Genomic DNA, 26,925 nt, shown 5'->3' with positions numbered 1-26,925 from the left:
TGGGGATACATCAAAATAAAGTTTTGATAATGCTACTTGCAGGGCGTTAATTTGCGACAAGGATAATAATACAATCAGCTTAGTTTTTCTAACATTACACAAACTGAACTTCTTATTCATTTATTTGTGAGCAGTCAGAATAAATGCCAAGTGTACTGAAACCTCTGAGGAAATTAATTTTATTAACAATGACAATCTTGTATCACGTTACAGCCGCAAATCGTGAACAATTTGTCACACTAATATCATTACGATAAGAAAAATTAAAATTATATGATAAATAGTAACATGAAATAAGTAATGTAAAACTGAGAATATCATATAATATATACTCAATTTTTCCAGGCAAATAAAAAAATATTTTAAATATAAATGTTAACTGAATTATTCTTTAAACTGACGACTATCTTATGCGCAATGGGTTAGCCTAAACTGCGCTGTGATGTAAAAAAGTAGGTTAACTTATCATAATAGTCGAAACAAGAGTACAGGAAAACAATAATTAATGAAACAAGAAAAGATATTAAAAAACAAAAATAACAAGAAAATGATCAATGACAAGCGAGAGCTAGCATTAAATCCCAACACAAGTAGGAGTATAATTTGAGAATCAGTTTCTATTTGTAGGCACGTAATAACATCCTCGGTGCACTTGGCCGGCGCTCGACCAGAAGTAGTTCAATGTTAGAGACAGGAAGAGAATTGTTAACCGTTTGTGCAAATGCCGTCAGATCTTCGCGGGAGACATGTCCTAGGTGATGTGGACTTATTACATTCAAACTGTAATAACATTTTTAGGGACTGTAAACGTGATGGTTGTGTGAGTTCGATTTCAAGGGAGGGAATAAAATTTTCATATTTTTTGTGAATGAATCAAGAATTCGGTGGAAAGTGGGGAACACTAGGTACCCAGGTTCCTTCTGCTTACCCTACTTTGTGCAAGATACAGTGTGACGCTAAAAAAATTTTTGATAAATTAAAAACAAAATATCACCTACACATTTTTTTGGAATTTATATTTAATCATAGCAAATCATAAGGGCAAAAATGAAATTCTGTGTATTTTTTTTTCACAATACATTTATTATTAAACATAATGTTTCTACATTGCCAAAACTATTTTTGATTCATTTTTAAGCTCGACGTTGGGCGCAGTAAGGTAGCTTGTGACTGCGTGGGTACCGGGTTCCCTTCTCGGAAGGCAACAATATATTTAAATAATATAATAACAAATTCAACACAATTTCAATTATTATTACGCAAAGTAACTGCAAGAACATGAAAAATATAAAAATTATACTTCTTATAAATTATTTACGCAACCTCGTTAACATCAACATCAAGTTGTGAATTAAGTTGTTTTAAAAGAATTCGTGTTAAATCGATTAAACGCATTTATGACGACCTGCGTGTTGGTAGTTAAAATATCTGTCGCATCTTTTAAATCAACTTTTTTAATAATAAAAATATGTGATTAAAATATCACGACAGTGTTTACTTTTATTTTGGGGTTACTGAAAGAACCTAGACGTACAGCACAAGTCAGTCCTATTAAAAAAAATGAAAGTACATTGGTTACCGTTAAAAAATACATAGTATTTAATTTTAAATTTAAAAATATTCTATACAACAAAGATTATTATCATAATGCATGTTCCTGGAGCAATTTAGTCATACAAGCAAACTCATCGAGTGGCTTCTATTAGACTCTTCCGTCTGTCGGTGATATCTTTGGCCTTGGATTTAGATTTAGAAAACATATAATTATATGTCTAATCCTACTAAAGTCACAAGCGTTTGTCTTGTTTTTTTTTGCATTTATTATAATATATGTGAGAATCATATATTTTTAAACATATGTTCTTACATATTTTAGAATATTTTATATTTGTTGCATAACTACCTACTTATTATAATACACTCTTAACATAAATGAAGTAACACGTTTAATAACGTAAATTCTTTATTGAATTTAACGAAAGTTAATTTAATTTTTTTTGCACTGAATTATAAGTAATAATAATATAACTACAGAAATGACCTTTTCTGACAGTTGAGATAATATCGGTGGTCTGGTAAAGGCTGGACAGATAATGATGAAATATAGTGACTCACTGAGGTCGATGCAAAGGATATGGCGGTGCAATAAATATTGAATGGCCGTGGGCCCTGAATCGGTTGGCATGAAAAAAATAATAATAATTTACTTAAAACTTGTTTGCGAATATTATGTTCGCATATAATAAAGACACCGTTGTGTAATATTATTATAGAAATATATTTAAAAGATGATCGTTTGATTTTTGTTTTTTAGATGTAAACGCAGGGTAGGTAAAGCAATCATAGTGTCAATACATTCCGTTTTCGGCTCTCCATATGAACGCAGACACTCGTGTGTTAAGTAGCAAATATCAACACTGTTAGGTACTTTGGTAATCACATCAAGGACTATCAAAGATCATTAGAATAATTCATTCCCCTAATTTAAGATCGAATTCACGACCATCGCGTTTGTTGTTCTCGGACAGCGTCCGACTGTGCCAAGGTGATACAATAAAATAGGAAACCAGATTTCAAACCTATAAAATGTAAGATACTTGTTCCGGCCAAAAACACATTTTATTTCTGTGCGAGTTGCATCATTATGTTTTAAACAAGGAAATAAAAGATGAGACAATATAGCTCGTTATTATTAAAAAGAATCCAATGTAATTTGCATTTTGCATATAAATAATATATTACATAAAAAAATATTTTATTTTATCTTTATTTACAGTATAATATAAGCCACATTACAATATTTAGAATATTCACAAATTCCACATAAATATCGTTTAATAAATATGTGCATTGTACGTGGGCGCTATCACCTAGTTTGTTGATCCTGAAGATGGAATTTCCTTATGGTATTCCCACGTCTGTAGGTCTCTTTTTACTAAGAAATTGATAAAATATTCAGAAACTAAGAGATATATATGAGTAAGCTTATATTTATCATAGATTTGCATAATAAAACTATTGTTCTTTCTTAGTATTAGTCATTTTTATCTGTGAAAGGAGACTCAAGGGTTTTATTTGAAGTTTTCAGCATGTTCAGTACATATCCTCATGTTTATTCATATTTATACATTTACCTATATAACAATTAAAATGGATGTGTATAAGTTATATTATAATTAGAAGAAATTCCAATATTATTTTAATAATTTTCCCTTTTCTAAGGTAACTTAACATATTATTATCAAAATTACAAAATAAACATTATGAAATAATTAAAATTGTTAAAGTTATGTTATAGCATGTTAATAAATAATGACATTTATTACACACATTCGCAATCTTTGGGCGAACAGATGGAACCAGTTCCGTAATTAAAGGTCATGAATCCAGAAAGTCTGACGCCCAAATATCGCGTGGTAAAAAAACACGTTATGTTAATGTTTAAACTATTACATAGTTGCTAGAGGCCGTCGTAGCCCAGGGGCGCAAGGGTGTGACTGTAAACGCGACTGATAGTGGGTTCGATCCCGACTCGAGGAAATGTAATACTTATTTAAATTTATATTTCCATTTATTCGATCTGGTGTCCAGGCAAAGCGCAAAAGGCAGAATTCGGAGAAAAGTGAGAAACGGAGTGTCTTAACAAAAAGGTTCCCTCTGCCTACCCTACTATGTGCGAGAATAGTGATTTATATTGTTACCATTGGATTTACTATGTGCGTCATTATACTTTTATACTGGGTAACGTAGAAATGAAGGCTATGTGATGTCATGGTGCTTTGAAATATTTGTGAGAGTCATAATTTTAAATACTAGATATGCCACTTACTTATGTAATTTGTGTTCTGAATTATATTTAAAGTGAACCTTATTTGTATACATTTGAGTTTTACAATAAAATCAACGCTAGTGATGAAAAATCTTCAATATTTTCATTTGTTCGCTCTGGTATAGAGGCAAAGGGTTGAATGGTCTTGAATTCGACCAAAAATGGGGAGCGGAGTACCTTAACTTAGACCTCCCTACCTTCCCTGCCTACCCTGCTATATGGGAAATACAGCATTAATTACAGAGAGAGAAAAATAATAAATAAAGTTTATTAAATAATACTGCTAAGTGAAAATACATTAAAACGCGATGCTCTATTTTAGTTTTCATATGCAATGTAACTAGATCTTAGAATGTCTAACTTCACTCAAGTGCAAACTTGAGAACTTGATATCGAGTTCATTTATACTTGTTGTTAGGTAAAAGAGTAACCCTATTTAGTTTAATCCTAAATTAACTTCGACCCGGCTTTAGCTACAAAACGAGATTTTAATCGTAGGTATAATTCTCGAGTCATTTGGCAGTAACAATGAAACCAATTATACTTTTATACTACTTCGGTTGGCGCTCTTGGGCGAATTCCTTAAATAAAACTTCAATAAATACAGCAATTTGCACATGAAAGTTATTTAAAATAACTTATACGATTAAGTCAGTGTTGCCAATTAACAGGATAATAAACATAGACCTTTCAAGGTAATTTCGTTCATGTTAAAGGTAAAACAAGGTAATATTTTAAAAAAACTTCCTCATCTTATTAATATGTTAACAAAGAAACCTTAACCTACTCCTAAATTGGCAATGTATCGTGTAACATTAATCCTGGTTCAAGAATATAAATTAATTTCTACTGAGAACGTAACGTCAATCTTTATGAGATATTTCTGTATTTGTAACAAAAGCCCTTGACACTGACAGAAAGACGGTCATTTCAAGAACTGTTATTTTTACAGTTTAATATTTGGTTAGTCACAAAATTCTTTTAATGATCTCATTACAATGAACTGTTTCAAAATATTATCTTCTCTATAGATTACACACAAGTTTCTCCCTAATATTTGTTTGAAATATTTAAATGACTGAATTAATCTAAACAAGTGTTATATATTTAGGGGAATCGCAATACTCAAGGCCAACATGTATTTGGTATACTATAATCTTTTGTCCCATAGAATTATCCAGATAAAATCGAGCCAGCTGTTGAAAAGGACTACTTAAATTAAGTATAAAACTGGTTTAAAACTTCCCCTTGCTCCGGTACTTAAAAAGCCGATAAAATTTACCTTTTAGTATTGCAATTTATAAATAAAATTTCAAGGACAACGATATAAGTGTTACACAATTGAACAAATTTGATACATTTTATTATTTGCACTTGAATAGTGATGATATGTAGTTCTTCACTCCAATATGAAATGCGTGGGCATGATAAATACTCTTTCAAAGTAACCAGCACGTTCCATTGCTACTTCCTTGACTATAAAATAGATATTTCCATCAAAATGACGGCCAAAATTGCTACTTATTATATAATAATATTGCTTTGGAACTGAAATAAAAGAAAGCTAATAAAAAGATTATGATCTATGTTCACTGTATTAAAATGTTTAAAGAAATAAGAAATATTTTAGTTTTCCCTGTATCTTTTTAATTTTAAGCTGCCTTAAGAGCTTTCATCGGTTCTGGTAATTCAAATCTCCTTAAGATTATTTCTCTGAAGCTATAAAACATAAAACCTAACTTGTACTTTCAAGTTAAATAATAATGGACATTTTATGCGCGCCCACATCTCGTCGTAAAGTTTATAAACTTTACAGATTAGAACAATTTCTTTTCGGATCGTGTTCCTAGGACATCGTTTATATAGTCGTAAACAGCAACGTAATTTTATGTCATCGCTTTAGACTTGTTTTTTAAATTCTACTTTCTATCTTCTTCCTGGCATTAATCTCGGCTTTTGCAAAATTTAATATTCTACTTTCTTTATAGATTGTTATTTTAATATTATAAAAACAGTATCCGTATTGATACAGCAGATTAAGGTATAAAGAGTTTTATCAGTTCAATTCAGTTTTTTCTACTTCTTACCAATGAAATGCATGTGAAAGTGAATTATTATTTTTTAAATTTAATCTTAACAATACATTTGCAATTGCATAACACGCTGTCTATATAGAATGAATGCTCAACAGATGGTTTACCGACCGCGTGCTCTGTGACGTGCCAGACGTGTGATGCGCATAAATACCCCTTTCTCTATATGTCTCGTTATTTTGTTATATCATTTACATTAAGAAGTGTACTAGACTAATATATACTTTATATAATTAATAATTAAAAGTAAAGCAATTTCTTATTATTAATTATTTCAATTGGAACATTAGTATATGTAATATCAGTGTGAATCATTGTTATCGAACTCATTTTACCTCTTCGTCAGACATGATTTCATGTTATAAAGTCCATTGAATATATTTACATATTAATTATTATAGATAATATAATAGTAACTAGCCAATTGCTGGACATAGAACAATTATAGAAAATTATTATAAGAAAATTTATTAGGTACTATAATCTGTCTTAATAAAAAAACATAACAAACATGGGCGTATCTACAGATATTTTATGGGGGGAGGCCTGGACTTTAACTTTGAATAGTTAGAGTTGGTTAACTTTTTTTTAATATTCTGGATAAAATTTCTAGGATGGGCACAAAACTATTCTGGGGTGGACACGGCTCACCTCGCCATTCTTATACTTACCCATGGCGGTTTGACATTCACGCAAACAAAGCTGTTGGCCTCAGCCTTAGATGTACATATACGAATATATGTATTTAGTACATTTACTTATAGCTCGCAAAAGGCGTGTAATTGTTACCGTCGTATAAACGGCACCCTGAACCTCTATGACCTGACCGTGTTCCGCTAAATTATATACTTTACTACGTCATAATATGTTGACGTAATTTTAAAGAATTATATGAAAACAAATAAGACATAAAAACTCAAAGTAAGCACGTGTTCTATCCTCGTACCTCAAGGTTATGCATAATAATAGCCGTCTGCCAGGCAAAGGGTGAAATAAATTATTAATTCTAATAAATAAGAGGTTGACATTGCAAATTATTAAAGTTTATATTATATTTTATATTTTAGAAAGTAATAGTTTGCGGGAAGTCAAGGACATAGTTTATTTGTTTAAACTCTCCGTTTTTTATTTTTTATTTTATCTTACCACAGTTTCCAGTGTGGTTACACCAATATATTTATTACTAAATTTTTATTTCGTGTAGTTTTTATATATAAACACACCTTAAATGCGCAATGACAGTTGAGATACCTACATTTTAGTTAAAGAGTAAAATCCTGTATATATACATACATATATACATACATACATACATACATACATACATGCACCGTATAACGAAGACTATTCAGTTTCCACACAATTACAAACATAGTTTTTAAACAAACGCAGCAATTACTAACAATGTGTCGGGTTTCGGTGGAAATGTTTTTTTCGCAGAATGCAGTGCAATTGGAGAAACAAACATCGGTTTTCAAATCGTTGTAACATCTTTTATTAAATATTTTATTTATGTAGATCAATTATTATTAATCCTAATAAATAAAAAAAAATATATAGGTAAATTATGTCGTTTTATTTCTTGTTATTGTAGAAATTATAATTTGATTTAATTTTTACGAATATTATAAATAATTGGAATGCAGAGAAAAAAATATCAAAAATACAGGCGAAGTTCACGCTTTACTGCAGGATAAATTTAAAAAAAAACTTAAGCACATACAAACATATATAGAATTATCATTTTAAATTAAAAAGCTGTTATCGATACATCGCAATTCGCAATGTAAACGGGCTGCATGCGGGACACGGGCATCGTTCACGGTCCCTCTCAAGGTGAGGACATTATTGTCTCGCTGGACTCATTCCAACTATGTTTTTGAAAATTTGACGGTATTTATTCAGACATTCGAGTACGGCCGACATTACACTGCGTTCCTATTATATACGTTAAAATAAATAATGAAATATATTTTTTTACTTTTTGACTTTAGATGCTTTTTGACTTTAACTTAGGTAGGACTAGTGCTTTTAAATTAAAGGAAATAATTCTAAAATATATTATATTTTTCAATTATATAAAATAAATATGGTGTGATTTTCATTTGACACCATTTGACGTGAAACGTGCAGTAATTAAAGAAATGCTAACGTTACGTATGTGGAATGACGTATCTTGGACGTATCTAAACAAAATGTTTTATTTTATAAGCAACATATCTACATAGTTCCCTTTCCATCTATCATCTTTTTATTTTCTTATTTAAAATTTTCGTGTTTTTTTGTTTTTTTTTTTTATTTACCAAGTGACTGCAACAAAGCTTCTAGAAACGCAAGATCCTGTTAGAATCTTCTGGTTACGAATTCAAAAAAACGAGGTCACACGTAATATATGACGTCCAAAGCCGTATTTACCATACATCTATAAACATAAAGCATAAAATTGTAGGATATTTTTGTTCACTTTTTGCTCATACACCTTCTAGACTGACATTACTGACACACGCAGCAGCTAATATTGTACCTACGTCATAGGTTTTTGTGATCTAAATCGCTGTAAACAAGTCGACAACAGAATATTTAATTTTATTACTCTCCACTATAATTACTGTAGTTACGCGTTATTGCCGTACCAGAAATAAGACATAGATATGTAATTTTCGTGTTTCGGCACTTCGTAATTGATATGTATTATATAAAATTATGACGTATCTACAGACAGCGTTGTCATGGTGACTGTTAGATTTGTATCGTATAAGATATTTAATGGTAAATTGTTATTGTATTCAGTTGGCGTATCTTTTTTTTTAGTTAAGCATTTCCGGTATATCCAGGGTGGGCTTGTAGAGTGATATGTTCCGTTCTCTAATTCTTATTTCTTTCTGTTAAAAGACATGGCGTCGTTGAGAATCGCGTTTAATATTAAAAAAGCACTATTTTCGAATATTCTCCAATATTTTTACTTTATACGTACGATATAGATCACACCAGCAATATCCCGCATGTAGCAGGAAGCCTAGTGTTAAAACACTCCGCTCCCCACAGCTAAATCGCGCATAGTTATTTTCAAATAAAAAAATATATTAAAATATAAGTAAAAATCAAATAGCCCAAATAAATTTCTTATTTCGTGAAGTTACTTAAAACTCTGTTCTATTATATCACGAAACATTTACCTAACTATTATAAAAGCTAACCAGTTCAGATATTACGTCAACTAGAGGAACTGTACCAGCTAATAATAATTTCAGTTACAACTGACATAAAGACATAGTTTCACTCAATTGATGAAAAAAAATCCGTTTCGCTTGGACAATTGCCAATGCCTAGGCAGGTGCTTGAGACGCTGTGTCGCCCGATACAATTGAAGACCACTTTAAAACCTCTCATATTATATACAGTTATACAAGTATTGCTCACGCGGCTTTCCACGCGTTAACCAAACTGTACTCACAAAATATATATGTGTTATGATTTAGATAGGTATCTAAATCTTCCTCTTGAAGAACTTTGTGAAAATTGCATTAAGACTTTATTTTAAGTAAAAAATTAAGATATTTTTCCTATCTCCATATAATATGTCTTGCAGTTAACCACCAGAGAGAAAGACATTAATGAGACAATAAAATTTCAATTGAAGTTTCGAACTATTGCCTTCAACTTGTATTATCAACTTCATATTAAATATTTTATTGCGAATATAAAAGTTCACCGTCTTATCAACTAAATTTGAATCACCAAACACTATTTGCGATCTAACATATGTATTATCATTATATCAGAATTTTTTTTTATCATTATTTTATTAATTGAATATTGATATTAATATCAGTTTAATTTCTAAAACTTCCTTTATAAATTATAAGAATGTTGTTTGTTGTTATTGAACATATAAGTAGCGTTCCACAAGTAGAGTAAATTAACGTAAAAATCAATATACATATTGGATTAACAAAGTTGGATTAGAAACACGTGAGCAGAAAGGTTGGTCTTCTCTTATCTATTATATATTTTACGACTATTATTAAATTATTATTATTGTGTTGAATGGTGGAACTTAACGCCGTACTCTGTTTCGTTACTAGAGCGAGGAAATCAAAAAAGTCATTCCCAAGAGGGAATCGAATCTACAACTATCAAGTCCACAGCCAGACTGACAGGCTGTCCTTTTGAGCCACACCAGCCTCAATTATTTTAAATATGACATAAAATCTTTTTCTATATAGGTACTCGTCGCTAGCTGTAATGTTTAAAAAAACACTTGAAGGACTATGATTTTTTTTTATATATATAGCACTTACGACGTGGCTTCCTCGTAGCCATACAATTTCAATTAAAAGTACTCAAAACTGTTTAAAATAAAAGATAGCATATTTCTTGAAAGTCTACGATAAGTTAAAAATATTATGTTTATATTTCATAATTAAAGTAATTCATATGACTATGTACTCAGTTAAGAATTTAATTATATTATGCACTTTACTCTTGTTATAGATAAGCAGAAGGTGAAACTGATAACTGATAAGACGTACAAATATGGTAGTTATAATAAATTATAATGTTATTATTAATTCAAATGAAACGTGTATATACTAAAATAAACATCAGTTTATTAATAAATATTATACTGTCTATTCATTCAATAATATTGTTTAGATAGTGTTACTTTAACATGATTATAAAAATATTCTACTTAACTGGTTTTGTAACTTGTAGTTTGAAACGTTTACTTTTGTACTAGAACTAGGTAATCTTCATCAAAATCTAAAGGAAAATAATTTTATTTATTCTAGTACAAATACTCATACAAATATATATAGATATATAATATAGTATTCAAATTGCCACAAAATATAATATTCTTACATTTTATTTCAGATAGTAACTAAGGTAAATAAGTCGATAACGTCACACATGAATGCATTTTATTATTTCAATCAATATTTTACGCAACAGTACATATCGTTATCGATTATTTACTTACACGAACGACCTCACTGATAACATATTAATATCCTTTATCTATTAGATGTAAAAGAGCGTTGATTAAACGACATCATTTAATGTAAGGACAAGGAAAGGATTTCCAATTTCCGCGGAATTCTGGAGGCATTTCGTGTTGAGTGACAGAACTCTACGCCGCGCTTTGCTTCTGACTAATAATACGAATATTTAATTTCCTCGAGTGGGAATCGAACCCACAGCCCGTCGTGTTTACAGTCACATTTAACATATGTTTTTGTTTATTTTTATTGAAAATTGTTAAACTAACAAAAAATATTAGAAGAAAGAATTAGAATTACATACTCTTCGAAATTGACACTACTGTGAAACGAGCAAAAAAAGGTTCGACCCCACTTAATGGCACATTTGTGTTTCAAAACATATCAAAAACCCTGAGAAAAATATTCCAAAATTCGTAGAAATGTCTAGAGAACTTAATTTAGTAGGACAATGTTATCTGTAGATAAAATTTGCTAATCAACATGACATTTGTTCCACATTGTATATATCCTGTTGCAGGTGGGGAACCACGAGGTGCCCTATATATAGGACTATTTAATATATATAATAAATATTAGTATAATGATAACTGAAGGGGAATACGTGTAGTTATGGCGCAGTGGAACGTACATACGATGGTTAAAAGAAGAAATCTAGAAATTCCGTCCATTTTAAGTGCATCATGTATGGCTTAACTCAACGCCGCGTCTAGATCTAAATAGACCAGTTCGTCATATTATTATAATCTTAACATGTTCCATGCAAAAAAATGGCAATTTCTTGCAATCGCACTTAAGTGCGTGGCATTTCGTGAATTAATATATGTATGTGTGTTAACTGCATGTTCGTGCTGCACCAGTCCAACGACAAATAATTGGTAGTCGATTGATGTAATGCAGTTTAATTAAAACCAATTGTTTATCCCTCTACCAACTGTTGTTCACATGTTATTTAAACTTTAGCTTATATACTTTTTAAAAATTACTGTGTACATTGTAGTACTAAACAATATTAATAGAATGGTTTTTAGCTGGAATAAAGATCAGAATCATCAGAACTGAACAGTTCACTAAATCTATTTATCAATCAATGAAAGAAACACGACAGAGAGAGGAACGGAGAAAACGGAGAGATACATTTGATACGTACCTATCTACCTACTTGTATTTTCTAGAAATTTCTTAAAAATATTCTATAATAATTTATACTGTATTTTATTAATAAATATGATAATAAAGATTAGTGCAAAAATAATTTATAATTAATTAATTAAATAATTGATTCAGTAAAAACAATTTACGTAAATCAATTTATAATCAAAATAATAATTACTGTTTATCAATAATTAATATAATATTATAAATGTAATAAAAATCGTATTATATAATATACAAATAAGACTTATATTTTGTCAGTTTTAGAATAAAATATTTCATTAAAAAAAAATCAATACATTTTGTAATATAGCAACAAAATTGGACTTTAAAACTAAACTATGGACCTATTATGTCACTTGAAAATGAGATATCATTGGAAAACACATCGTGCTATTGGCTGTAAATATATTTATAATATCTAACCCGTAAGCCACAGATTTGATGCGTAAACGATTTATGATAATTGAAATGATAAACATGCCAAGTTAATCTTAAATTATATAAATGGATTCATTCTTTTAGTGTTTATTTATTGATTCATAAATTGGCGAATTTTGATGTACTCTTACATATTAAAAACTTTTTTTTTGAGCTTCACGCAGTGAGTTTGCAGAAGGAGTCTAGTGTTAAGACGCTCCGCTCCCCACTTTCAGCTGAATTATGAAGTTGAGGAATATAACACCACCAGAGCGATGAATTGAAAATTTTGTATTCCAACTCCTCGAGTGGACATCGAACCCACAATCTGTCTCATTAACAGTTACACGCTTGTGCTTCTGCGCTACAACTGATCTCAACACAATGAAAACAAAATGACAATGCAAAAAAGTTATCATAATAGTATGGCAACACATGTTATTGTGTCATATGTAATGAATCTATAGACTTATACATACAATAAAAAAATGCAATTTTGTAAAAGCAATATTTATTTCCACAAACTTTTATTTGACTTGTTGTGTTAGTATCTGTGACCCACTTTCGAGTGTCCGATTAAACTGAAATTTGGATTACGACTTCAGTTTTGATGACAATTAAATTATATTTAATGAATATAATCTTTAATCCAAAATGGCCGCCGCAATAAAATGGCGGATTACAATTTTTGCACAATCCACTTAATATGGTTATCAAATGTAAAATATACATCATGAAAAGAGGTCTAGAAAGCTTATTTTTAAAAAGGTGTTTTTATTAAATATTTTATTTTATTTCATACTGAAAATTAACAATAACAGTTAAGAGAAAGCGGGTCATTGGGAATCGCCTACCATCATGCAATATCGAAATATAATATGTAAATCAAAGGTAATATTAAGGTCTTGTATTTTCTCTGCCATAGAAAAATAATTAAAAAACTCCACGTTCCGTTAAATATTTTAATTTATTCTCAAGTAACTAATGACTCAGATTTCTAGTCAGTCAAGTTGATGTCATGCGTGACAATAGAACAGTAAATATAGTACTATGAATACAAATATTGTGACGAATGTTTTAAAACATCTTCGTTTAATATGGATTTAGAACAAAATAATAATACAAGTGAGTAAACCTTTGTACTGTACATAAATAATAATGATTTTACTCATATTATGTATTTCTATATATTTTATTGTATTTTTGAATCAATAATAATGATACCATCAAATATTTTTTCTATTAAATTAATTATAAAACCTTATACATATGTATTAGAACACGCGTTTCGAAATAAGGAGTTGGTTTACAACCGCTACTGTTATCTCATATCAAATAGCGTCAAACAAAGTGACGTGAACTCGTAAAAGAAATCAGTTCATTAAGATTGCAATCTGAAACGCGTAATGACGTCAATAAATCAATGGCTTTCTCAAATAACGGGTCCTATTGATTATAGTTGTACTCAGAAAGTCAAAACTGCTACTCACCAAACAAAAATTAGCTTCAACTGCTAAGACATCCCACCACCTTCTTGCACTTCTGGAACAATACAAAGAAAAAATGAATGAATATATCAGAAAAACTGGCATCAATTGAAGAAAGAAAGGAGCACGCTTTAAATCATTCGGCCGTGCACTTTGATCGTTCAACAAAATTGCAGCTGCACTTACAAATGTTCAATAAAGAATACAATCAAAAAAACAGTTTCAATGATCTTATAGGACATGAGAAACGAAATCCCGTATTATTATATTCAATGATCGGAATCCAAACAGCTGTTTCGGGAACACTATTATTTAGCAGGTAAAATATGAACAGCTGGACCATCTTGCCAACGGCCAAATTGACTACACCGAATTGGCTGTGTTTGTCCTTTGAAAATACGTTATAAAGAGGTATTTTTGTAGTTTGTTTATTATAAATGCTAAAGTCGACTGCAGAATTATATATTTTTTTTTAATTTCTTGCTGTATATCCATGTCGCAGGGTAGGCAGAGGGAGCCTAGTGTTAAGACACTCCCGCTCCCGACTTTCCGCAGAATTATATCATTAATTAAATATTTACATTTTAAATCTGTTCAGTTCAGTTGAAACAAGCAATCGCTATATCGAAGAGTATTTTAATATAAATTACTGTTGCGGTTGACATTTCGGCCTCAATATCGAATCGTAGGTTATCAGAAAGATTGCAAAGTTTTATTGCCTATATGACCATATTGCAGTGAGGTTGCTTGCTTTGCGAATAACAGATTAACAAGATATACTTATTATGAAAATATTTAAATAACTTTTTTACATAAAAATAGGTAATAATATATTTTTTTATTTAATTAAATAAATAAAAATAAAGCATTTTTGCAACAAGCCATTTACAATTCATACATAATAATCATCTCTCCAACTTAATTTATATGAATCATTGTCACAATAATGAGGCTAAGGTTGTGTAGATTAAGAAATGTCTGTGTATCTTGTTTTATCTTAATGTCTTGCACTTTTACTGGAGAATCCGGCTTTTTTTAATTTAGAATTTGTATGACGTAAACGTTAGTGTGTTGACACATGCGTGTTATTTGTCACGGGTAATAATAAATTGCGATAATTGGAAAAACCTCATATTTATGAGATATTTTGGAGAATTTCGTTCGAGATGACAATTTTCAATATTTAATTTACACTGATTTACATTATAACTAATTAACGTTTTACAACAATTATATATCTTCGACTATTACTATTATTTTTTTTTACTTTATAAATATAAAATATTTATTTCATATAATAATTCCCTGCACCATATGCAACGTAATTCAACGTGGTCATTTAAATAAGTGTAACATAGTTAAGGTAACAGTAAACGTAAACCGCTGCGAATACCGTACTGGATTTTTATTATCAACTTTGGAGAAGATAACATCTTACATTGATTTACTGGTCTAATTAGTTTTAATTTTAACTTTTATAGAATATTGTCAATATTAAAAATTTAATTTTAACTTTTTTTATATTTTTTAAATATCTACATTTGCCTCTTTCTTGTTGAGGAGGTTGATATATATATAACTAAGTGTTCACATTCTGTTCTCCAGTTTTAAAATGGCGACCTCTATTTTCTTTCAAATATAATAGCAATGAAGTTAAAATTCAGTATTTAAAATTAGTATAGAAATATAGATTATGCACTGAGATTTAGAAGAAAGTGATATAAAAGAGTACAACATACTCACGCCTGACACAGTTGTCTGACAATCAGATCTGAATTCGTGGTCAAGTCTCACTGTAGGAAGAAGTGAAAGTACAATAGTGGAGGAGTGGGCGGCAACCATAAATTGTTTTGCAAAACGGATCACAGTGCTGTCAATTATAAGCTACCGAGTGAATTACAGATCAGAAACAATACCACCTTGATTTCTCTCAACCATTTAAATACAATCGATAGCGTGAAAGTTATAGCATAATTAGATTCATTCGTTGAGAGTTTTTGCAGCTTTATTAAATTTTATGACAATTTTTGATTCTTAAATATCGTATTATAGTCCTTGCTAATTAAATATGAACTGACATGGTAGTATCAAATATTTATCAGTTTTTAGTAAATATAACATCTAGAACAGATATATCACGAATGAAAACGAAATGGAACGAAATGAAAAATTTTTACAAAGTTTGGACAATTTATTTTATAAGTATTATAGAAAACGACTTTATTTAAATACGAAAATTGTAGATAAAAATAAAATTAAATTCATAATAGATGTTACCGACACTGCCGAGACATTTTAAATAGGAGTATAAGTTTAACCTCTCTATAAGGACACGGTTGACATAAAAATATACGAGATTAGAAAAATTTATAGCCGTTGCAAGATGACATTTACGATGTTTAAAATATACAGCATCTATAGTCACAAGATGGAAGATACACTGCCACAGCATGTCATAATTGCAGTGAAAACTGCGCAAAAAGGTAAACAGAAATAAAAATCAGCTTCAAGCTGTTTCCCGCACACAGCAAGGTAGGTAGGGGAAACCTAGAGTTTAGACACTCCGTTCTCCACTTTCCACCGAAGTCTGGTGAAGTGAACGCCGCGCTTTGCCTCCACACCAGAACGAAAATATAAATTTAAATAAATATTTTATTTCATCGAGTGGGAATCGAATCCGCAACCAGTCGATTTGCGCCACGACTGGCCTCAAAGAAAACAGAATTGCGTTAATATGCCGTATGATAACATGCGTAATGAAACATTACAACACTCGTAGTAACATTTGAATCGTGCAAATAAGAAACGTTTGCGGTCGTCTGTAGTTACGCATTAGTGCGTAAATTGTATGCGAGTTGGAGTAATCTCATCTGGGTAGCGTTTATTAGCCAACATGCGAGTACTGGTTGCCGTGGGAACCTCCTTGGTAGCGTAAAACATTGATTTTATGCATATTTTGTCATCTATCTCGAAATCTGCTTGTTGAGTCTTTGATGAACTTTACATTGGAAAATTCTGCACTTTAACGTCAAAATCTTGATAATATTAGCATAAATGTTGATGTCATTCGAAAATCGATATTTGTTCGTAATTAATTGTTGTCGAATTTTGTTTCCAAGTGACAATACATAGCTAATTTGACTTTAAATTTAGTACTGTATGTGTATGTACTGTAGTTCACACAGAATGCATTGAAGCTAATATAACAAAATGACAAAGCTGGCAGACGTACGAACCTAAGCGAGTTAAATACGAGAATAGCACACACAATTACACTAATACGATATACAGTTTTTAAAATAGTTCTGCTATTTACCTTCTAATAGTAATCCAATAACAATATTAAGGTAACAAAGCTATTTCTGTAGCGCCAGCTCATCTGAACATTTAAATCAGTAAAACTAAGATGAAATTAAATACAATAATATTAATTAAATGACGTGATCACAAGTCGAACCAGTTTCCAATTGATTATAATAATTAATTATAAACAATTAGCATATTAAAATGTATATTAAATTATTATTGAATGGCATATTGGAATGGTTATGAAAGTCCTCGAAACTGATAAACGTGTTCGCATCAACAAGGTCACGAGGGACGTCGGCAACCATGTTGACATATTAGACTAAACACACATATTTGCTCACCTTTCTGCTATCTCTTGAGAACTAAATTGATAAAATGGAGAATAAAAACATAAATTACTCGTATATAAATTGTAACTGAGCCTGTTAATACTAAAAACGCCCTTGCAAAACAAACTTGTAGTAAAAATAGACGGTGAATATTGTTAAAACAGATTAGCATGTAAGAGACACCTTTCAAATGCTGGTGGGTGTGATTGATTCACATTATTTGCTCGCAACGGAGATGTCGCCCTCTGCGCACAGAACACGGTGACTAGATAAAATACTAAACGAAACATTCATCGTACAAATTACACGAAAAGTGATATCATTATCTAAGCATATATAACTAAAATGACATATTATATTATACTTTTAGCATCCACATGCTGAATTACGTTAGAAAAACGAAATATGAAACTTATTAAAGCAAGTTCGTATTTGTTTTTGTGAAAAATTCCTGATCGCAAGGCAAAAAGTTAAGAACCATTAACATTCCCTTAAATCCCTAACGGAGATTATGTATAATTAGCTTTAGACGCGCGAACCGAAGAAATTTTGAGGTAACCCAAACAAAAAAAGGTCGCCAGGCCACATTGGACGGAAGAGAGTACAAAGGGACCTCAGTGTCGGAGGTCTTGTAAACAGAATGTATAGGAAATGACTTTTTTGTAAGCCATTTAGACTCGGGCGTCAGTGGGGCGAGATCAGGTAGGAATTCCTAGCGGTGAGTTCACATTGGCCGTAGTCGATATTATCTCAGTAATCGTGGTTACATTTGAGCAAACTTTGCTATCTCAGAAACTGTTTGCGCAAATAAGGACGACTCTACCGCCGGCATACGTGACTCCGTTATGTGTATAATACGCTGCCTTTACATGGCTTTGTAAATTACATTACTGTTTATATTAGGAAATATGTGAGGCTCATTATATATGGAAATGTAACTTCTAGTTCCTCATTATTAATGTACAAATTGTATTCTTATAATTTAAACAATTTAAATGAATATGTTTATTGTAATAAAATAATTATCCCCATTGGAGCACAGTTGCTATAAAGTTTCTATGACAAGATTCCAAAAACCAACGTATAACTAAAAATAAAAATCTAAGAATCCCATTGTATAATATAAAAAGGATCAGAATAAGCCTCTTAAATCAAATAACATTAAATTATGTACCCTTAGCGGAGTTCGGCTCCAGACCAGACAGGGTCAACACGATTTGAATTCACCTTCTAAATATTTATCACGTTCAACGAATAATCAATTTTTTCAAGTTCCGTTTATTTCTATTCAAATGTTTCCTTCGAGCAAACTGAACAGCGGTGCGTGATCTTTTCCCATCACTAACCAATTTACAAACACATGTCTACATGTATAGAATGAATTGTTTAGGATTTTTTAAAATTATAATATGTTTAAAAATATTAATTTATATTTTCATTTCTTCGCTCTGGTGTCGAGGCAAAGCGCGGCGTTCAGTACTGCCACTCAACACGCAATGCCTCCAGAATCCGGCGAATTAGAGAACATAGTGTCTTAACACTAGGCTTCCCTCTGCCTACCCTACTCTGTGCGGGATACAGCGTGAAGCGGATTTAATTATTTTTTTTTAGAAGCTCTCACATAAGTCTTCATTCATAAAAGTGGTTATATTATTCTAAACTCTGATGATAAGGTTGAGATGACATGCTCGTCTCATATGCTCATCACATCAATCAAATCATCAACATTCCTAAAAAATAATCGACACCATCCATAGATTCGCTTCAAAATAGGTTTCAATTCATAAAGAGAAACAACTTGTGTCAGAACAAGGGGCAATCATGCCAATCACGAATTAACCGACGTAATACAAAATAGTATAATGTGTTAGCTCATTGCATCCGTAGCTGGTGAGGAGTTACATTGTAATTGAATAGCGAACAAACAAGTCTACGTAAATGGTCGACGCTCCGATAGCCATCAATATAAATACATTAAGATATATCTCTTAATTGCATGACTACTAAAAACCATAAAACAGTAATTAAATGTGAAATTATTATTGCTTATTTTTCTTAATCGATTTAAATACAAACTTCAGTTTCTTTACTGGAATGGGGGGGTTTTGTTTTTTTTTAGCTTAGCGATGTATTCTGTATCTACATAGCAGAATAGTCAAAACTTGGGAACCTTGATCACCTCCATTCCCATTAAGATCACCTCATCTTCTGCCGAATTCTGGAGGCATTGTGTCTTGAGTGGCGGAACTTAACGCCGCGTTTTGCCTCAATGAAACTGTTAATTTCTTTAATGCTAAGCCATCGCAAATACTCGTTATTCTAGTTTAACTAGCGCTTAAACGAGTACAGGAACTGCTTCAGAAAATGCATGCTTGCGTACTATTACTGTAATTACACTAGTATATAGTTTCCGACTGTACTTGTCCATCATTATCACGGCCTAGAGCGTATCAACATGCCTTGTCCAGGCCATAAGACCATATAACATATCCTTACCACCATTTATGGAGACAAATAATTTAGACTGGTTAACTAAGAATTTTATGATCTAAGAACATGGTAGGCCAGTCATTGCGTAGGAGCAGCAACAAGCAGCAACGGGTTGTCGGTTCGATTCTCACTCGAGGAATCCATTTCCTATATTTAATCATTTCAGTTTTTTCCATCTGACGTCCATGCAAAGTGCGGCGTTGAGTTTCGCCACTCAACATGAAATGCTTTCAGAGTTCGACGGAAAGAGGGGAGCAGAGTGTCTGAACACTATGCCCCCTCTGCCTACCCCTACTACACACACCTTAAAGCTGAAAAAACACGGTATCTCTATGAGATAGCAATTTGGCCGATGTTTCTAAAGACGTAGTGTGTAATGGAGGCAATAAGTTTCCACCGCGGCACGTTTGACTGCCTAATTAGCTAAAGGCAAACATTTTAAGTGCGTTTTTGCTCGTTTGGAGAAATTATTTTCTTATTTTGGAATTAACGATAATTCTGTGCCACCTTTTTTTTCTCAAGTTGAACAGTTATTTATCTGATTTCTCAAATTGCTCTGGATTCTTTGTTTGTAAAAGTTTAGCTACTTTATTTATTTCTTTTCTTTTTTTTTTATTATATCATATAGTTATAATATTAGCAAAAATTAATATGGCATTATATTATACTGGATGGTGGAAAGTTAATGCTTAGCTTCTAAACTGACAAAGACGGATCTAAAAAGGTAAATAAGAAATTTAAAGTCACATTTTCATATCGTTATTTTCATTGGCAACACTAATGTACACACTAATTGTACCACTTGAACTTTCAGAGGAAGCAGCTCAATAAACGTCCACATTAAACATGGATAGCCATCATAAAGGATATTTTATCAGATGAACAGTTTATTGCTCCCTGCCTAGAATATAGAAATACGGCGTAATGAGAAATCGTCAATAAAACATGGGCCTCTGGCTATTGGCAATAGATATTTTTAATAGATTCTCCATCTGATCTACCAGAGTCGTTGGAACGTGCCTTGCTCATGGTTCTAGGTTCAAATTTTATAGGAGAAAAGTGAATGATTAGCTAGCTTTTCGACCACCTGGGTACACAAAATGCGAGAGATGAATGTAGATTAAAAAATATATTATAATTGAACTTTAACATCGATGACGATCTTTAAGGTAAAAGAAAGTAGATATATTTGAAACCAAGAAATAATAATAAAGTCCACAGCAACTCGTGTCGCTCATGAAAGTGCAATTCATTCAAATCGACTTGTCTTTAGAAATGTATAAAATGAATGTTGTGAATGCCGATTAACGTCTCATTCAAACAATACATGATCGGAGATAAAATATAATATTTAATATTGTTCAATATTAAGAAAAATTGTTTAAATTTAAAAAGTTAAAAGGTCCCGCTGAGTTTCTTGCGCCGGTTCTTCTCAGGTCTGAGGCACTAACTTTTGTGAATTGGTCGTAAATTATTTGAGGTTCAAAAAATAAACCTTGTAAATTTTTATTTTAAAATATTTAATTTTTTAAATATGTATTTGAATTTGAATTTTGAATTTAGTAATCTATTTACCAGGACAGAAGAAATATATAGAGATCTCTCTCTCTCTCTCTCTCTCTCTCTCTAGACTATTAACACTTAGAGGTAACATATTAACAGAATGAACTTAACAGTTATAAAAATCGTATATTTTTGATTATTTAGAAAAAATCTTTTCCGTAGTCAGGTGTTGTTTCAACCAGAACGGCAACATTTTAATTGCAACACTAAAATGCAAAAAAGATTGTAATAGTTTTTTTAATGTCTATCATAATAATAATAGTTAAATTTATATACATTTAAATAATTTAAAATGATTATCACAATTACATATATCATTATATGAAATTACTTTTTTTGGTAACGCAAAAACAGAACCGTAATTTAACTGTATATACAAAAATACTTTTTATTATAACCTATTATTAAGTAGTTAAAATTTAAATATAGTGCTATCGAAATGGCCATAATATGTTTTAATTTTTTGTAGCAAAATGTTGACGGCGCACGCAGAATAGTATTGGACCTAATATAATTATTATATAATAATTATTAAACATAATATATACTACACATTAGTGGATGGACCAAATACATCAATGAAAAAATTCTTTGTCATTTCTTTTGAAAATTCAAAATTGCAAGCAATAATTTAAGTACCTACTGATATATACATATATGTATACATCATCTATTTTAATTAGTAATAAAACTATAACTAAATCTTAAAATAGCCTCAAGCTAGACAATATGCCATTAAATTTGCAGCAGAATAACATTCTTTTTTATTTTATTTTAAAATGAATTACATACGAACTCGAATATACATTCATAAACGTCATAAATAACTCTTTTTACGATGAACCCCCACGATATAATATTTAACCCTCTAACGCATCGCTACAACCATAAAGGGACCATTAAACAGTGGGGTTATTAAATTGTCAATTTGAAATGCAACTTCCTTATTGAAATGTCAAATGTGTTCTACCCGCATTTTAATAAATATGAAAAATTTGCAAGTACATATAAAAATAAGCTTAGGTATGTCTTATATATAACAGATATTAAAAATGCTCTCAATTTATTAAAGTATTTAATCCTAATAAAAAAAATAATTAATAATATTATTACTATTTTAAAGTCTTTTATTGCACCTAAAGACTGTATTGCATATTGTGTAAATAATTTAATCAAATATGTAATCGTAATATACTATAGTAAGTAAGGAATTTCTGCTGCATTTTAACGAGTGCACTTCAAAGGGTAAGCAGGAGCTGGCTATATAAAGAACTGCCGGTTCTGCCATAGCTGACACTTGGAAAGCTGTTCGATAACTGTTTCCTAGACCAAACTGAGATTATTTATTATTATTATATACTTGTTTGACATTGTGACTTATGGTATGACACAATACAAAAAACATCGTTTTATTTATACAGCGAATTGTAAGCGAAGCTGTCTGACATGAGAACGCTAATAAAATAAATAAAGATTTTGATATTAATCTATCATTTGCAATGTTACTTTTTGTTAAAGATATTTATAAGTTACTTTTTTAATAACAATAGTTCTCAAGAATCTTAAGTTTTTTAACTTGAAGGATTATATTCACACATGACGAAAAATTAATAATAACAAAAAAATAAGAGACAGTAGAAGTGCCATGCACTCAACGACTTTTGTAAGAGAGTCGTTAGTCAAAGCTCAAATGTTTACATTATTAGAAAGTCTTACAGCTTAAACATTAAGATATGTATGCCTATTTTCTTAAACATTGCCTCTAATGGCTTAGTGGGTGATAGAATTACATAGGTGATGATACTAATGGGATCAATTCTCATCTTTTTATTACTTTGTTACATATTTCTAATACTGTGCTCAACTAACGCATTGGGAAGCTAATAAACAAAGAAAATCAATATAAAAATTTGAAAAACTTACCTTAAAATATAATATAAATTCTTTGATAATTAAATTTCCAAACTGACACGATAATAATAAGAATAGAAATTATGTTCACTCTGTCACCGTGTCAAATAATCTAATATTAAATATTTAATTATTAGTACAAACGTTGTTCGATTCTAACAACTAATGAGTTGATAAACGTTATCATTGAAGAGTTTGTGGCGCCGACGTTTTTCCACAGATATTTATATAAGTAATAGGTATTTAATCAATGCCACGATTAGTTGGCGTCCTTGTAATATATTATTAAACTCATTTTTAATATAAAAATATTTTCGAGATTTCTGATCTATTGTAATTAACAATTAGTAATTAATGATTAATTAATATTAAAGTTATGAGAAGGAAAATCGATTTTCAATTTAAATATTCTTATTTTCTTTTCTCTCATTTAATACAGACAGAGAACAAGACAAAGCTTTTAAAAATATTACCAAAAAAAAGCCAAAGCTTATACGCTCTAAAACTATTTACAAACAATGGGCCCTATTTGTTCTAGGATACGCCGCGCTGCATTCAGATTCTATTTGTATTTGTATATGGTAATAATTATTTATTGTTGTGACACAATGGATACGATCACAATGGCTTCAGCTCGCGTGATGACCTCTGACCCATTTGCTACGCACCTCTGTCAAATGACCCGATTTTAGATCCTCGATTCAACTAGCTATACCTAGGATCTTTAAAGATGTCTATATAAATCGAATGATTAAAATAATCGATAGAAAAATCAACATAAACAGTTATATTTAAAGTGAAATAAAAATGTAACAGAAAATGTAATTACAACTTTTAAAAATGTATGCAAATTTGCAAATATTAAACGTTTATTGAACTGTAACGTAAAAACTGGTATATCTGAATTCCAAAGTTGACTTAAGTAACGTATATACATACATAATGTCGTAATAATAATCGTTATTTCTCTAAAATGGTATGAAACTCGTTGTAAACGAGACATAATTAATCGTCTTTTAATTTGCTATTATCGTGGGAACCTCTCGGTTTAGGGACCTGAGGCATTGGTGCAAATGTTTGTCTAATTAGTGTCGATGAATGCGCGCATCGGATAAGACTGGGAGAAAGCAACTGAAAGCACCGCAATGACCCGAGGTTGTGAATGTAACCTGAAACTTCCTTGTTTCTATTTCTACGTAACAATTCTAGTCGATTCCTGTACTGTGTGTTCTATTTTTTATATTCTCTGCTTAACGTATTTAAACCTATAGGCACTTTTGGAAAAATATATATAATTGCAATTACACAATTTCATTTACATAAGTACTTCTTTAGCCATTACTGGGCAGGTATTTTTATGTCTACTTATCAGCATAATTATTTTAATTATAATAAATTATTTATTTTTTTCTATTACTATTAAATTAGGTCATGTTCACAGAGTTGGTGTATGCCTTTATAGAAATATAATATAATTTTACCTTGTTAATAATTTATCGAGTAAATTATTAATAATTAGAATTTTAGATAAAAATTATACGTCAAAATTATTATTTTTATAAATTATTAATATAACATAGTACACTAAAAAAGTATAATCGCGTACATTAAAAGTTGCAAAACAACAGTTAATGCACTCACAATATATATTTTAAAGACATACAACATTAATAGTATTTCTTCATGCGTATTAAGATAAAGTGTATTTCAAAATGTCAGTATTAATGCTCTTATAAGTTGCATACAGATATTCCGAAGAAAAAAATGGCATACTTTTTTGCACGCTCAAACTTGATACAGTTCAACGCGCTAATTATTTGCAGGCGACTTTCTCTTTACAGTAAAAGACCATAACTTCACAAAAACTTAAGATAACTCCTCAGATGCAGAGACAGCTTCATAAGGTCCATTCATATGTGATGACCTGAGGGCCGGGCACAGGTACTTCCGCGAGAGTAACTAAAAAAACTGCCATTGAATTCTTTGACGTTAAATGTCAAGCCTATTCTTTATATCTTTTAGACTTTTCTAGAGCACAGAGCTGGCAAAAGCGTGTTTTCTTTTAATCTATGTAAGTAATTGAAATATATTTTCTAATTATGGTTTCAATTGTGGTTGGAATTACTATTTAGTAAAAAAAAAAATTGGAGTAATGCTTGAATTTAATTAATTATTATTAAGTAATTATTATTTTTTAATAGTAATTATTTATTACTTAATTTATATTCAAACGTGTAAAATGACCGCAATTACAATATTTTAAAAATAAGATAAATATGTCATTATCAATATTAAATTTTAATCCTACAAGCTGCAATAGCTTGTACCAAAATGTGAGTCACTTGCAAAACTTGTTTTTTTACTGCAACTAATAGTTTCATAAATTAATATTTATTATTCGCTTATTACTCTACTGTTCAATTTTTATAGCGCATAATCATTACAGTTACACGTAATTATAATATAATTAAACTTATATTTTATTGTCACATTAATGAGCTTTAATTACTGAAAAAAAAAATGTAGTTAAGTCGTTTTATTCATAGTTATTCATAGAAAAGAACAGAAGAAAAGGTTTGCCTTGAAATACATTACGTACATACTCGTATATTATAACACTAGCGGACGCGCGCAGGTTCGCTTGCGTATTTAGGGGTGAATTCTAATAACCCATGAAACATGTGTTTAATGAAATATTTTTAAGAGTCTAAATTTCAAATTTTATAAAAATTGGTGGCGATTTAAATATTTTTCCATACAAACTTTCAACCCCTTATTTGCACCCTTAGGGGGTGAATTCTAGAAAACCATGAAACATATGTTCAATTAAATATTTTTAAGAGTCTAAATATCAAATGTTGTAAAAATCGGTGGCGATTTAAGAATTTTCCCATACAAACTTTCAACCCCTTATTTGCACCCTTAGGCGGAGAATTCTAGAAAACGATGAAACACATGTTCAATTAAATACTTTTAAAAATCTAAATTTCAAATTTTATAAAAATCGGTGCCGATTAAAATTTTTTTCCATACAAACTTTGAACCCCTATTTCACTCCTTTAGGGTTCAAATTTTTCAAAATCCCTTCTTAGTGGATGTCCAGATTACGAAAGTAAACTTTTGTCCAAATTTCTCGTTTCTACCATCAGCGGTTACGGCTGTGCGTGCGTCTTACCTCAGTCAGTGAGGACAAGTCCTTTTATATATATAGATAACGTAAAAATAAAATATGATTTTTATTATATATTTCCCTGCAATTTGTCGTATGTAATAATACTTAATTTATAATATAAAAGTTATTACAGTAGTTCAACAAACATTTGACTAACCTAGCTC

At 30.5% G+C, this 26,925-nt stretch overlaps 1 protein-coding gene across 3 annotated transcripts in view; it reads right to left on the bottom strand.

Moving 5' to 3' along the window:
- The window catches only part of wdp (Leucine rich repeat protein windpipe), a 33,474-nt gene that overhangs the window by 3,122 nt on the left and 3,427 nt on the right, over nt 1–26,925 (bottom strand). Inside the window, exons 1-2 of one of the 3 annotated variants that reach the window (XM_085190762.1) lie at nt 23,602–23,699; nt 13,991–14,042 (exon numbers count right to left, since the gene is read on the bottom strand). The gene's annotated coding sequence lies outside the window, so the exon portion shown is untranslated. Of the gene's footprint in view, nt 1–13,990; nt 14,043–23,601; nt 23,700–26,925 lie in introns of those variants that run through there. The other 2 variants (XM_085190761.1, XM_085190763.1) reach the window with 2 other exon arrangements.

This window comes from Heliconius melpomene, chromosome 10 (genome assembly GCF_056956725.1).
Source record: "Heliconius melpomene rosina isolate 202511_hmr_F chromosome 10, ASM5695672v1, whole genome shotgun sequence".
Classification (NCBI taxonomy): Eukaryota; Metazoa; Arthropoda; class Insecta; order Lepidoptera; family Nymphalidae; genus Heliconius; species Heliconius melpomene.
The sequence above is the reverse complement of the archived record's forward strand: the minus strand, read 5'-3'. Positions and strand labels throughout refer to the sequence as shown.